General features: G+C 38.8%; 1 long non-coding RNA gene across 1 annotated transcript; it reads left to right on the forward strand.

Annotated features, from left to right (window-relative positions):
- The first annotated feature begins 529 nt into the window (after window positions 1-529).
- On the forward strand, window positions 530-15,616 carry LOC140707975 (uncharacterized). Its single transcript, XR_013537772.1, has 4 exons — window positions 530-725; window positions 7,237-7,349; window positions 7,433-7,562; window positions 8,430-15,616. It is a non-coding gene; the product is annotated as an uncharacterized LOC140707975 (long non-coding RNA).
- The last annotated feature ends 1,196 nt before the right edge of the window (window positions 15,617-16,812 follow it).

The raw sequence follows: 16,812 nt of genomic DNA on the forward strand, positions 1-16,812 counted from the left end.
ATATCTGTTGAAAAAAGAACTACACAAATGCTACACATGTACATATTATATCCCATACACATACTATATCAGTGGAGGATATGTATATGAGAGTGAACCATCACAGACTGTTCTAAATCTCCTTTTTTCATCTGAAGGGCACTGCTTTTCAACAGTTCACACACTCTGGTGTCAATCAACAGGTATGTAATAGTCAAATGCAGAAGAATCAAGTAATGGTGATGATGATGAGGCATGTACGTATGAACCAGGGCATAACCAATATGTTTCATATATCTTATGAACTTGGCTGTCTGAACATCAGTATAATGCATATCAATGAAAGCAGTCCTTAAGGGCTTGATTTAGCTATCCTTAAAAATGTTGGCCCAGTAGGGGGCAATCCTGCCAAAGAATGTAGACAAAGCACCTTTCATTTTACTGTTGTTCCCTCCTCCCTCCAAACTTGCTGAGAGATATATTTCTGAAACCAAGAGCATGGCTTGGGAATTTTTGTACTGAAAGTACAACTCTTCATTTCAGAGACTGATCTACCCCAGGAAAAGACACTCCTTGCTTCATCCACAAAGACCGTGAAGCTCCAATAGGTGGCCAGTAATTGGTAAAGACCGTGGCCATACGTCTGTCACCTTCAGCCTTCCTCTCATTGACCTGGGCTTTCAAATGGTTGGCTCTGCTACAGTTCAGTAATTGAAAGCAACAACTTTTGGAAAGAGAAGAGCCGGGTAAGAAAACAGAATGAGAAGTCTACCAAAAGGCTGTCTTGCATCAGTGCTTCCTTCTGCAATGTCCCTTGGTGCCTTTCCATTTACTGTGTAGGCTTTGTTTGGTGTGTGTGTGTGTCATTTAACATTGTTCTACAGGAACATTTGTAAATAGAAACAATTATTACTCCGGTAGATTCCCTCCCCCTCATTTCCTGTTGGAAGAAATTATTCCACTTCAGGATGAATCTGAAATTTCCAGCTCTTGTTTTCTATTTCAATGCATCTCCTTAAAATATTCATATTCCACTTTTCTGTTGCTTAGGACCTCCATGGCAGCTAACAGCATTCAGTGGTACCTACACTATTGTTATCTTGTAGACTGATAATAGACATTATTCAGAGCCTAATAGTCTATTCCTTTACTAATGAACCATTGTCACGTTGCCCAACTTCAGTATCCCCACCTGGTCATGGGGGTATCATGTGTATCCTGTCTGTTATACATACTGTTGTGTATAAATATGACAGCCATATAATCTCACACTTATAACTGAGGAAGTGGATTTGATGCAGGAAAACTCTCATTAAATTATAGCAGTTTGGCATTTCATTTCTCTCTCTCAGCAACGCCTTTGAAAACTGCAGCAGGAATCACTGGTGTTATAGAACACTTGGGGTATCAATTTAAGGCAGGAGGAAATAAAAATTTCTTTGTCCATAGCTAGTCTTAGATCAATAGCATTCCCAGTCCATAAAGACAGTGAGTATCAAAAGGCTTTAAAAGTATTGTAAAAGCTACAGCATGAGCCAAGTTGTTAATAGGATCTTTTAGAGGTCATTTATTCATAGGGACACCATAAGTTAGAAGTGACTGGAGGCACTCAATGGCAGCATTAGCAGTTGCAACAGCTATGGCCATTCTGCTTGTGCAGACTAGAGAGACACATTTTCTGCAAATGTCAAATTTTTCCAGGAAAACACACACATTTTTCTGGTTTTTTTTTCCAGAAAAATAAAATGGAAATTTCCAGAAATTTTACATCTCTAGAGAGAACTTAAATACATAAAGTTTCAGAAGTCTTTTATTGAGGTCTTCATGTTATCTAGTTTGAATACCATGTCACAGACATATTATTTTTTATTGTAAAAGAACATATTCCACTTTCAGTTTTTTCAAAATTATTCTGGGGGAAAACCCCCAAAACTGGCTTTGAAAAAAAAACTGTTTTTTCCCCAATTTTTCCTCCCAGGCCTTCCCATCTCTAGGGCAGACCTGAAACTTGTGGGATATTATCTTTTTGCCAATTGAATCTTGAGTACACCATGGTGGTTCAAAGGGTGGAGTCAGTGTCTGTTTTCACCCTGAGACATATACTGGAATAACCCATGTACATATGAACAAAGCTTCATGGTAAAGAACAGGTTGAAAAAACTCTGAACCTTTAAGCAACATTTCAGAGAGAGCTTTAAAAAAACACTGATCAATATATTTTAAAGGTGAAGATCACTGACTTAGGAAGCTAAAGCATAAGGACACGCATGGCAGAGTTACCTTAAATATTTGCACATTTACATGCCATTGTTTGCCTAAGAACATTAAAAAAAAACAAAGAGTGGTTTCCTTTAACACAAACTATAAAACCAATAGAAGGAATGAAGCAACAATGTTGAAAGATAATAAAACAATCCATTCAAAGCAATGCATTCGAAATCAAGGGATCATAATCAGAAAAACAGTTAGGAAAATGATTGGGCAAACAACTAGGTCTTGAGCTGAACTGATCGGAGACAGAACCCTTTGCTAATCCCCTACAAAATCCACATATATCCACCCATAACCTCATTCTACTCCACCACCTCTCCCTTGCTTGACTGTTTTATGGCATATGTTACTGGCTTGAGTTAAAGGGGCTCCACATAGTGCAAGTATTGACTGTAAATGAGTTCATTTACTTACCGTCTTAGGAAAGGTTACAGTCGACCCTCGACGGTAGTTCAGAAAGATTAGAAAGTGAACATTTTACAGCGACCAAGCTACTTTAGGAAATAATAGCTGCATTCTCTACGTGAGCCAAACACGATTAAAAGAAGCACAAGCTTTCGAGACGGATGGTTTGAATCTTTGAGCCTAAGAGGAATAACTAGGCAGGTGCGATAAGGTTACTGGATTTCTTTCAAGACATGCATATTCAACCTTTCCATCCATACTGGATGCGGAGGTGACTCACAACAAATAATTAAAAACTCCAATCTGTTACTTTAAGAACAGTTAGAAAACAGAAAAAACAGTCAGTAAAAGCAGATAAACAAGGCATGAAAAGAATGATGAATTAGAGCTGAACTACACATGGAGTTACAGTAAAAGCAAGAGGTTTTTTTTGCTTATGTAAACAAGCCTGGCTGAGGGAGTCTAAAAAAGTAACTTTATCAAGCCCTGAGGTAAATAGCATCCATGAAAATAGTTAGGGGGCAATTTAACTGTTTACTCTCCTTGCTATGATCCAGATTAAAACCTCTGAAGCTTCTATTACATTTCCAGAAAAGTTTCCATTGTCACCTTATGCCAGTTTCCTGAATAGTTTCTTAATGAAAATTGCCCTTCTCTGGTATTCAGTGTCTCTGAAGGTACTGTTGGCTGTAACCCTTTCCGGAACTGATTGCTGTAGGCAAATAGCATCTCTCAAAGAGGGCAAATTTCAGCAAGAAACGAATGCAGGGCCCTCATCTGACACTGAACTAAAACACAGGCTTACGTCTGACACAGGAAAGTGCCTTATGTTGTAACAGAACACCAGTCCGTGTAGCCCAGTATAGCTAATCTGACTGCTAGCAGCTTTCTGGAGTTCTAGACAGGAGTCTTTCCTGCCTAGAGATTGATAATGTTTCTTGATAGTCTCCCATCTAAGGCCTAACAGGTCTGGCCCTGCTTAGCAGCCAAAATCAGATGAGATCTGGTGTGTTCAAATTAAACCTGGTTTTGTGCCCTCGAGCTGAAATCAATTTGCACGCCTCCTTGACTTGCAATGGAAAGCCAAGATGGCTATAACTTACTGTATTTTGTTGTGCAATGAAGTACAGTACATAAAATGTGGGACAGAAGAGACTCAAAAAAGAGAGGAGTGAAGCTGGCAGATTGGAGACAGTCAGCTTCAGGGCTTCACATACTTGGTACTATGAAAGTCTGCTTTAAAGAAAGAAAAAGGAAAGTGATTTATAATGCATCAGACCTGATTTGTGCTTTGACCACAAACTGAGCTGTAAATTTGGTTTTGCTGCACTCTGGAACAGAATCTGGCCATTCCAGTTCGAGCCTCATCCAATTCTGTCTGAATCAGGCCAGTTTGGATAGTAATTTTGGATTTGTCTGAATCCACAGGTGTAATCTCCTCTCTGTTTCTGTGATGCTGGACACAATCTGTCTTTGTGGGAATTTTAGATCTTTTTTTTATCTATTTATGAACAAAATTTGCCTCCCCCAACACAACCACTTTCTTATTAAAGTTACTGCATATGTGAGACATGCCCCATCACACCTATAAAATCTAATTTGGGTAAGAAAAACTATGTGGTGTTTGTCCAGCTATCTACCTACGTGCCTATCTAGGCCCTCTTGACACTATGGTCAAAATCTCTCTCCCACCAACCACAGAACCACAGATATTGCAGCAGCAAATTGAGCCTAACTACTGGTTCTTTGCATGATCATGTGACCAGGCACATGACGGGCACCTTGTTTATTAGCTTTGATTAGTCCCCACAGTTCCCATGATTTCACTACATTGTGTATGTGCGTGGGTGATATTTGCTTCTCTGTTTCCACGTTGAACATCAGTATGGCCAAGGGCAACTTATAGCTGTATATCTGGATAAGCGCAAAAGCAAAGTATGCTGCTTATATGCCACCCCATAGCGCTTAAAACACTTTCTTGGAGAGACTACATATTCCCCCCCACCTTCCCCAAGTAAGCTGGGTACTCTTTTTATTGACCTCAGAAGGATGGGAAGCTGAGTGAACCTTGAACCGGCTACCTGGAATTGAACCCTGGGTCATGAGAACAGTTTTGAATGTAGTATAGCAGTTTAACCATTGCACCTCTCATTCATGATCAGAACAACCTTGGGGCTATTATTAAACTCCAGCAACCTATTGATTTACCTTACTTTTAAGGTCATTTTAAAACAAAACAGCCTTTTCAGTGAAGCCATTGGCTGGCCTCAAAATACCTCATTCTCATATACATGTTCATCCCAAATGAGAAAAGAGTGGGGAAAATATTGTCCACTTGTTCCATGTGAAGCCTTGCCTTTATGGTGGATATTATTTAAATTTTTAAAAAATCTTGCCCTTTTCTGATCATGCCGTAATCCTATAAGGGTTTGTCTCAGTGTGGTCTCTGGAGAAATATAACCTTGGCAAGAAGATGTTAAGCTATGAGAAATAGGTATCAGTTTTCAGATAGAAGACACAATGTACCAGTTCTAGAGAGTTGAGTCTATTGGGCCTAGAAAACTTGCTAGTGAGATTAAAGACACAAAATTAAAATTCTGAGGGCAGAAAAAAATAAATCAAATTTATAATCTGTTTCTCTAGTCAGCGTTGCTCTTTCTATGCAGCGACCCCCACTCCCATTTAGCCTAAGTAATTATAACCAAAACAGATCAATGTACTTATGAGAATGCCACAACGGGACAGAAGCAGAAAGATAAATATGTAGATGATGGTGAAGCAGATGTGGAAGATGGCTGAATTTGACAAGCTTTATCACACCAGCCTGTGTGCATCATAAAATGTGAAAAATGAGGAAAATAAAACAGTCAAGCACAAAACTATGGGGATCATTCATCAATGATAAGAGACAGAGAAGCACAAGACAAATATGGAAGGTCCAGGATAATGACTTCCTACTTCTTTATTGATATAGCCCATGTGTCTTATAAGGAAATATACTTTAAAGAAATGTCACAGGAGATAGCAGAGTTCGTGTGTCATCACATTTGAGAAAAGAACTCAAGAAAATCCTTTTTGTAGACCACAGTGCCCAGAAGCTTCCAATCAGCATAACCACAGGGAGATTCTGCAATCTGATTTCAGGAAAGGATTCTGAGTAGTTCTATGGACAGTAGAATGCCGGCTGAATAGCTCAGTGGTTTAGGTATCTGGCTGCAGAGACAGATGTTGGGAGTTCAATTCCCCACTATGCCACCAGTGAGTAGAGGCAGCCTGTGTAGCAAGGGGCAAGCTGCACACTCCCAGGATGCCCTTAGAAGAAGGGAGTGGTGAACCGCTTCTGAGTATTCTTCACCTGGAAAACCATGAAAAGGGTTACCATAAGTCAGAATTGACTTGACAGCATATTATGATGATGATGATGATGATGATGATGATGATTGATTGATTGATTGACTGATTGAAAGAAGGGAGGCTGTTTTCAATATCAGAGATATAGACTTGGGTTTTATAACTCCCCAGGCAGACATAAACAACAAAGAATCCCAGGGCCCATTAATGTGTGGGCTGGCTGAATTGGGCCAGAAAAATTTCACCTTTCAGAACTGATTATTTTGTGCATTTTCAGAGATGGGCCAAAATGAAAACTGTGATAATGACTACCTGGCTGCATAGATTATTAAAAATGGCAGCACTGCATGCGTTTTCTGTGTCTTTGTGAGCAACTCACCTGTTGTTTTGTGTTTGTTGTGCATATGCACTTAGTTCCATTTGTAAAGGGAAAAATAGCAGGAGCCATTATGCAAAATTGTACAACAACACAATGAGAAAAAGAGGGAAGTCCTACTTTTGTGCTGGATGTGGGAACTCTCATTGGGCTTGGAAATTCTTTGCTAAACTATCTCATTATATCAAGACAGCCAGGCTGGGCAGCTCATAGACTGTGTTACCTAATCCCCAGATCTGAGGGCTACTGCTTCCTCCATTCATAAGCCATCCACAACAGACTGCCTCTTGAAGAAGATTTTATTCTTCACACCTGCAGGAGAGGCTATCTTAAGGAATACTTTTGAATTTAATCTCGGAGTGAGCAATGGAACTGGTATTTATTTTTTATTTATTATTTATTTTTTGTGGTTGCTGAATCCCAGGAGAATAATAGAGTTCTGATTTAACAACAGACTTCCTGGTTCTTCCAGCTAAGATTCTTCCAGTTACACAAAGACTATACAGGAACAGTGTTGTATGTTTTTTGTGAGCACAACAATATAATTAGCTAGCAAGGAAAATGTGGTACAGCAACTGAACCGTTCCTTTCTATCAGGTGAGCAGAAGACAAAGCCCTTTCATTAAAGAGGAGTACTCCGATATGTAAATGCTGACTTGCAACTACTTATGAGCAGGTGGTATTCACCAGTGCTTTAAATGGCAGTGTACCATTTCAGTGACTAATCCTCTTTTTGTTCTTCCCTCAGCATGAATGCTCTGCTAATAACTGTCATTTGTTATAATGGGTTCAGTGTTGTAATGATGTGGCTCACCTCAGCAAGCTGTAAAAAGTTTCCCATCTTTTCCATTCAGACATCCCAACGGGTGCTGGTAATGACAAGTGGAGTATACAATTTATGGCAGAGATGCTTTGGGCTTGAGATGGAACCCGCCAAGTCAAGAGGAATGACAGCCTCAAAGAAAAGGTTGTGAGAAGTTTGAATTCATTTCCCGTTCAGTACCTGCCAGGCATTTATTAATTGCTGTTATAATCCTGCCTTTCCTACAGGGAATTCAAGGCGGTGTACAGAGTTCTCCTCCCCCAATTTAATCTCCACAACAACCCTGTGAAGCAGGTTCAACTGAGATATTATGAGTGGCTCAAGGTTCCTGAATCAACTTCATGGCCAAGTGGAAATGTGAGTCATCATCCAACTTCTAACCACTACTGTACATGACACTGGCAGTAGTGATACACCCAGATAGTGATACAGTGGGGTCTCGACTTACGAACGGCTCGACATACGAACGTTTAGACTTACGAACCGCTCTCATAGGAATATATGGACTCGACTTACGAACTTAGATTTGAGTTAGGAACTCTTTTTTTTCCTTTTTTTTAAAGCTAAGTCATCTTAGGTTAAAAGGAAAAAAGAAAAAAAATATCCCCCCCCCTAGTGGCAGAAAGCGGAATAGCAGCTTCCCATTCGTTTCTATGGACGAAAAGAGCAGATACAGATTAAATGGTTTTCAATGCATTCCTATGGGAAATGCAGATTCGACTTAAGAACTTTTCGACCTGAGAACTACCTTCCAATACGGATTAAGTTCGTAAGTCGAGACCCCACTTTACTGAGATTGGAACAAATGTAGTTTGTCTCCCCTTGACAAATGCTAACTGAGATGTAGTGGAATCCAGATTTGCAATTCAAAGCAGCATGGAGGGGCAATAATGTCATGTGTCCCTGGCATCTCAGTTGAAATCTGTAGAGATGAAAACTGCTATGACTGGTTAATTGATATAGGTCTACATAGTTGTCTGCAAAGTTGGGCTGTTCTTGGGGGAGCACGGCTGTGAGTGTTGTCATGGTGCACTCCTGCACCTGACCCTTTACTACTGCACCACCAATGCCCACCCAGTTGCTCACATGTAAATAAACTCAGCAAGTGATTACTTTTGCCGTATGCAAAACATGGTAGCATGATTTTTGCAATGTTTCCAATATAAAAGACAGAACACTGACTGTACTAGATTGTTAAGTATCTTTCCATTTTATTTTCTATAGGAAAGTTTTTTAGTAATCTGAAGCAACAAGAAATTGGTTTCACAATGAACCATAAGAGGATCTGCAGAGGCAGGAGGAGAGGAAGCAAGAATCAACTGATGTTGGACCAGAGGAAGGAAGGAAAGAAGGGAGGCTGCGGGCTGCGGTGCAATCTGCATAGCAAGCAGTACAAACAGTAAACTATTGAATCAATCTGCCTGTGTGAGAATTGACTGCAATTTCAAATGCAATGCAAGCTTCACAGCAATAATAAATAACAGTAAAGCTGAATTGCTCCAGTTTGGCTTTCTAGTGTAGTGACAAAGACTTTTTTTTGCATGCATTATGCATGCATTATTTTCTCCCTGATTTTGCATGCATTATTTTCTCCCTGATTTTGCATGCATTATTTTCTCCCTGATAAACCCTAGCATGCCCTCCAGCAATCATAAAAGTTACTTTTTTGACTACAACTCTCACAATCCTCTAACCAGCAATACCACTTGGCAGATTATGGAAGCTGTCCTCTAAAACTGTTACAGTTCCAAGTTCTTGATGCCTCTTAGAAATCAAACCGTGAGTGTTGCCAGTTATCATGCTCACTTTTCTAATATGCTGGGACAAGAGACCTAGAAATGTCCACAGAATTTTGATAAGTTACAATTCAAACTAATCTTTCACAGTAATCTACATCATTCAGTTTGATGCCAGGGCAAATGTAGAGTCATTTCTGGCCTCTAGCAATTTAGGAAGTGGCCTGAATTTTAAAGAAAACCTACATTTGTTGTATTGCATCAAAAGCATCAATAGTTATAATTCTCCCTTATAGGCGGTGAAACTGGCCACTTGAATCTTCACCAGTTAATGTAATAGTGTTTTTAAGCAGCAAACATACTATGTTATTGATTTTGTATAAAACTATCAATGTAGAATTTAATTGGTGGTTTTAAGAATCTTATGTTGGTTGACTTCATCACCGATCAGAGATTTTCAATTTAACGTTATCGAGAGCATGTGATATAGCCCTTTGCAGTTTGTTTCATGGAGTTGCTACTGTTTTTATTTATTTTATTTATTTATTTATTTGATTTATATCCCGCCCATCTGGTAGGTCGCTACCACTCTGAGCGGCTAACACAAAAAATATAAAATTATAATAACATAAGTACAAAATATCAATAACAGAACATAGCAATCATAAATAATAAATAGGAAAGAAGAAAGGAATAATTTAAATTAGCTTAGAAGCTGGCAGGGGGGAAGGCCAGCTTATTACTGTAATAAGTTGTTCTCAAATTGAATGGCAGATAAATTCTTACATTTTAAATCATGCTGCCACATTTCCTTGCTAGCTAAAACACATTGCCAGCATGCAGAACTAGGACGACACTGCCAGCTGTAGGAGCATAAGAATCAAAATGAGCGGAATTTGGAAATTTAGTTTTTAAAGATTAGCCTAAGGACTATTAGCTGCTATTTGTTGCAATTATCTAAAAGTAAACTCCTTGTTTGCAGGTTCCTCGTAAGTAACTAAATCTCTGGCGGATTGCCCAGCTGCGTCCCTATCTTGATGTTGGGGCAGTCAACACTCTGTTCCATACGCTTGCAATCTCGAGATTAGACTACTGTAATGTGCTCTACATGGGGCTACCTTTGAGACTGATGCAGAAGCTTCAAATGGTGCAGAATGTAGTGGCCAGACTTCTCACTGGGGTGAGAAAATATCAGCATATTTCCCCCACTCTGGCTGCCCTGCATCAGCTGCCCATTTGTTTCTGCATTGATTTCAAATGCAGAAATGAATAGGTAGCCAATACATGACATGAGAAGACCCTTATTGGCATAAAACATACAACACGCAGGGGTCCTCAGATAGATGGAGGGTATATACCCTGCATGAAGCAGATCAAAAAGCTTCAATGCGGGCAGAATAAAGCATTACATAGTTTCAAGGTATACAGTAGTTGTAGACCACTGCATCATGTAGATTAGGAATGCTTAATACAAAGCTTAAATCAATAAAAAAGCTGTAGAGAGTAATAGAGCCATGACCAGATTACGTTGGGAGAGTGATTCAATAGAGTTGTGGAAACTCTATGTTTTTCCTTTTATTATCACCGTTATTAATATAACTACTATTACTTGTATTCTTAACATTTTTTTTCTGCAAGGAGTTCAAGACAGTGAATATGGCTCTCCCCTATTTTATCCTCACCATAGCCTTGTGAGTTAGGTCAGGTTTAGACAGTGTAACCGCCCCAACATCATTCAGTGAATTTCATGGTCAAGTGAGAATTTGATCTCAAAGCTTTGTGTTCAAACAGGATTCCAAACATTATAACATTACCCTGTCTGTTTAATACTACTGCCTCTGCTAAATCAAATTTATGAGTTGCCTAATAGCCAAAAGTTTTTTGGATAACATATGTAATAATAAATATATGCAAAAATCAATAATGAAACTAGTACAGTACTATAATCAATGTCACTCAAACTTTTAAGGGAAAATTATTGTTTATATATTTAAAATAAACACCTTTCTCCCTAAGAAGGACCCAAGATGGCTCACATCATTCAAAGACAACATTTAACACTAAAAACAATAAGTAAACGAATACTAAAAAAGATCAAGCATATATTATAATAAAAGATGGTAAACACAAACAACACGAAAACACATTCAAGCAATAAGGCACAAAAATCTATTTAAGAAACCCACTCAATGAGCCAATAATTAAGGAAAAGCTTGCTTGAAGAGAAAGATGTGGCCTTGCGTTCCAGAAGAGATCAATAAATAATTGCGAATAGAAGGCATCTCTGTATAGTGATTTTCCCATATTCAAATCCACAAGTGATTGATTCAGCCCAAATTTGGCACATTTCTGACAAGAAACAGTGGTTGTGATTTAGGATATCTGTCTGTTGCCATGGAAATCACTGCTCCAATACAGATCAAAATGGAGAAGATAGGCAGGGAAATAGAAATGCCTTGTTTTTCAGTGACAAGCAAAAGCCATGGGAAAATGCCTCAGTTATCAATTAATCTCTCTCTGTGGTGGTGGTGGGGAATTACAGAAGAATTTGTGGTCCATTGCACAGATTAGAGCTTTTAGAAGGATTAGGCTGAGTTTATTGCTATTTTTCACCCTCACGGCTATACTGTAAAACTCTAAGAAAGAGAAGAAGGAAATCATACGGAAAATTATAACTGAGCCCAGCTATAGCATTTTACCTGTTGGGGAGTAATTGTCTGTGTATTGGGAAAATGAGCATTCTAAAAATCATTAAGAATAGGCCAGACCCTCATGGAAACAAGCATCTCTTACAACTTCATATATTAATTTGTCATCTCTCTTGCCTGAAAATAAACTTGGAAATTCACTTTGAATTTAATTTATTTGGAGTCCCCATCAAGCTCCACAGGAAGACAGGAGTCTATTTTATATGGAAATATATTTCTTTATATTTCTCAGTAATGTTCTTTTACAGTGAGTGGCAAAGGCTCTCTAGGGCAGCTGTTCTCAACAGAGGCCCTATAGCCCCCTTGGGGTCCCTGGCACATTTGAAGGGAGCTACAGATTGGAAACAATCACATGCCACCTTAGAAAGTTTGTTATATGACTTAAACAACCCCAGTTCAGCCTATACTTTATTTCTTTCATATTGTGTTTATGGCTGCAGCCCAAAACAGATTAAGAATGGCTGCTCCAGAGTTCCAGACAAAATTTATCTTGGTTTTATCTTGAACTGCCAGGAACTGAACCTGGGACCTTCTGGAAATATTATGTTCTTTTCTTCTAATAATGCCTGTTGTCATGTCAACTCAGGTCTTGCACAGTGGTTTCAGCCTCATGTAATACCATCACAGTAGTGTAGTGGAACCAGGGCTTGCAGGGACACAGTGCCAGGACTTTCTGATTAGCTGGGACTATGATGTCAGCTATTTCCCTGTTCCTTCTGAGATTTAGCTGCCATTCTCACAGTGGCTAAGGATGAAATGGACTTTTCACAAGAGCACTATATTAAAAGTTGACCAATCCCAGTCAGGCTGAATTGACCCCCAAAACCTATTGGGTTTAGCTTCCAACTAAAAACTTTAACGAAACAATAAAAGATCAAGTTTTCAACTTGAAGTCATGTCCTGCCATCTTTAGGATACAAACCCATTACGGTAAGTTTTTTGGGGGGTCACTTCAGTCTGTTTGAGTGGGATTGGTCAACTTTTATTATTCTCAAAGAAAGTAGAAACTTTTTGGAGCACGATATTGTTTCTAGCATTTCCTGTTGTAACACACAATATTTAAGGGTGATCTAGACAATTAAATGCCATCAATTTTATATATATATAATTGATGGCATTGCATTGGGGTGTTGTTGTTGTTTTTTTAATGTGGTGGAGGAAGGCTGTCAAGTAATACCTACCATAAATCAGCAAATGAACTTCCAAATTCACTAGTATAAAATTGCTCACATTTCCCTCCACTTACAATATATAGCAAGATTAGAAGGAGAAGGGCAATTTTGTCTGTTGTATGGCATACCTGCAGTCCACTTTATACCATACAGCTAGGGGACTGTGGTGTTTTAAGGGGTTGGAAGCAATCAGATGTTATGCACAAACTGGATTTTGCTCAATATGTCATTGACTCATATAAGGCAGCATGATAATTGGGAACTTAATTTTTCCATCACTTTTCTAATTATGACTGGCATAGAATACTACCTTTCTATACTGCATCTACAGACTTGGTCATTAAGGTTTCCTCCAGAGTTCCAGGACCTCTTCGTCAATCACTGCTACCTGAGATTTCATAGGTTGATTACATATGAAGCTGGGATTTCTTTCTTTGTTTCAATTTATCTGTCACTTTACATGAGCATAAACTGAACCACATTTGCCATTTCACTGATGATTCCCCCTCAAATCCTCTCAGAGCTCTGCACAATCTATTTTTGTTCCAACCATTTGAGGTAATTTGGTGTTGTCAGGAAATTGGGCCCTTTCACAGCTCACCCTTCACTCCAGATCAAGAAAGTCAACACATCTAAGAAGGCATCAGGCTGAGGAAATCAGAAATACAGGCCACAGTAAGCAGATCTGAGAGTATTAGAAATTATTTTAAGGGGTGTATTGAAATGAGGCACCGTACAGCCGGTCTTAGGTACAGTACTTTTAATGCCACCAGATTCAGTGAAAGAGTAGGAAAGTTAGTATTACAGCCCTCTAATTTTGGATTCAGGATTTGTGGGTTTGGGGTGGGCTGCTGAGTGTTTTGTTTTGTTTTTTGAATCATAGGCATAATTCAGTCAAATGTAAATGCACTTACTTACTTACTTACTTACTTACTTACTTACTTACTTACTTACTTACTTACTTACTTACTTATTTACTTACTTACTTACTTACTTACTTACTTACTTTATTTATTTATTTATTTATTTATTTATTTATTTATTTATTTATTTATTTATTTATTTATTTATTAGATTTTTACCCCACCCCTCTAGACCATGTCTACTCTACTTACACACATTATTATTTAGAATTATATATATAATTCTCAATATATATTATGTGTTTTATTAATTATTTGTTAATAGGTTTCAGTAGTTTTATTTTATTTCTCTTCTGTTTTTATTGTAAACTGCCAGAGTAGTGCCTTGACACTAATGGAAGTAGTATATAAATAAATTCAAATCAATAAATTACACGCACGCACGCACACACACACACACACACACACACACACACACACACACACACACACACAGAGTATATGTATATACCTATACATATACACACATACAGTGTATATGTGTGTGTGTATATATACATCTATTCTGTGCCTGTGTGTGTATGTAATTTATTGATTTGAATTGATTTGTATACTGGTCCCATTAGTGCGAAGGCACTAATATGTGTGTTTGTGTGTGTGTGTGTGTGGGTGGGTGGGTGGGTGGGTGTGCGCTAGCTAAATAACTTGCGTTCAGTGGGCTTTCCTTGTGGCTGAGTGTGCATGTGTTGCTGCTAAAAATGGGGGAATCCAAAATTAGTGCTTTTTCATATTCACATTTGCTTTGTTGCTTTGCCTGTGTGTTCTGAACTGTTAGATTTAACTTATTTTTCTCAAATTGCTGACGGGGATTGTTAGACAGATTATATGAAGGAACCAATCAAAGTCATTGGGGTTAAACACATGCACACACATGCCAGGAGTATGCCAACCCCTGTAAGAGGCTGTGTGAAATATCGCCCTCTTGTTTCCCTGGGAGACAGCTCTTCCCACCCCCCACCCTTCCATTTATCTAAATTATCTTGGTAATATGACAGAGTGATTGCTCACTAATGGTCAGTAACAGTTTCCTTTGTCATTTTCCTAGTCATTACCTCCTCCCAATGAACTCCTGAATAAGCTGCAGAGAAATCGTGACTGCAATACCAACCAAATCTTTTTAAAAGCGGAACAATTTTGATTAAGCTGGAGTACCTAGATATCAGCCTTGTGGTCATTTTCGTGTATGAAAAATAGTTTTTTTTCCATTATGGAACCTGATGAGCATAGAGATATTTAGTTTTAAGTCTGTTAGAGGCAACATTTATTCTTCACATCTGCTATCTCCTGTTTTGTTGCTGACACACAACACACAGTAGCTCTGCTGTTTGCAATCTTGCTGGGCAGAGATGTGGCCATTGCTGGTATTTGCCAGGGTTTTGCAGTATAGACAGCTGTGATTTTCTTCTTTGTTTGGTTTAGATATCTAAAATCCATTTGCCCTTTTTGTGGGCTATGGAGAATCACTGATTACACAGACAGATAGAATCTAATTTTCCCTGCTGGGTGTTGGAAAAGTCTGTGACTGAAAGCTGGCAGGCAGGCAGCATCTATCTTCTCAAAGGCTAGTGTTTTCCAGATATTCAGGTAAGCTTCCAATTTAATCACAATTTTAAAATGCAAAGGTTTCCTCTCCCTGCAAAAATGGTGTATTTTACGGTCTGAATTAAAATAAGAATGCCAACAATATGCTCCAAGAACAGCTTTACTGGAAACTATGTTAGACATTTGTCACTTCAGTAGCTACATTGTTGTCTTAATTCATGACACATTTGCACAATTATGTCTGACATGCATACTTCCTGAGGTCCAGTAAACAAGGATGCCAACTATCAAAAAACCTAGAAGTGAGTCCGTTGATATCAAACAACATCTGTAAAATTAATTGTTCTAATTTCAGCGTGTCTATGCAATAATCAGAGCTGGGGAAAGTGACTTCGAGTACTAAGATCCATATGTTCATCCTTCCTTCCTTTTTTACTGTGTGTGTGCAGTAAAAAAAAAAATCAGCATACACAACTCTATAATTTCAAGCAACTGTGAGTAAACAAAATGGTTTTTATTCTTTCTCCTGCAAATGTCTCAGAGTGAGTTATTGAGACGTTAAGTGCCATTTAATGAGGAAAGGGTGGATTCTGGAGAAATTGTGGATCTCTGTATTTATACAGTTAGCCAAAATGGAATTTTACTTGAAATTCAAAACTCTGTAAGAGTTTTAAAATGAACTGTGGATAAAACAATCTTGCATGCAAATGGCAATGAGACCTGCCCAGGTGTCCTATTGTATTCCATATTCATCATGGGGATAATCCCACTCTAAAACAATGGAGATCAGGTTTTACTATGAGGGGCCTTCATTCCATATGCTTGGACAGAGAGAGGTGCTTGTTATTTTGTTGTTTAGTCATGTCTGACTCTTTGTGACCCCCATGGACCAGAGCATGCCAGGGCCTCCTGTCTTCCACTGCCTCCCGGAGTTGGGTCAAATTCATGTTGGCAGTTTCAATGACACTGTCCAGCTATCTCATCCTCTGTCATGCCCTTCTCCTCTTGCCTTCACACTTTCCCAACATCTGAGTCTTTTCCAGGGAGTCTTCTCCTCTCATGAGATGGCTAAAGTATTGGAGCCTCAGCTTCAGGATCTGTCCTTCCAGTGAGCACTCAGGGTTGATTTCTTCCAAAATGGATAGGTTTGTTCTCTTTGCAGTCCAGGGGACTCTTAAGAGCCTCCTCCAGCACCACAATTCAAAAGCATCAATTCTTTGGCGGTCAGCTTCACTCTCCAGGATATCTGGCTCAAGGTCAAAGTCAGCAACCACACTATCTGTGTTGTCCGGGATATCCACATCTTTCTGGTATAATTCACATGTGTATTCTTGCCACCTCTTCTTGATGTAGTAGAGGTGCAGTCCTCTGCTAAATGTGCAAACTGAGGCTAGCCATGAAATAGCATGGAATGACGGTTGCTCCATAGATGTTATTACTCATAATTGCCTGTTGCTTTTTTTAAAGTTGTGGAGAGATACATCTAAAGAATATACGTGCCTTTTGAATTATTTAAACACAAGCAA

Source organism: Pogona vitticeps, chromosome 6 (genome assembly GCF_051106095.1).
Source record: "Pogona vitticeps strain Pit_001003342236 chromosome 6, PviZW2.1, whole genome shotgun sequence".
Classification (NCBI taxonomy): Eukaryota; Metazoa; Chordata; class Lepidosauria; order Squamata; family Agamidae; genus Pogona; species Pogona vitticeps.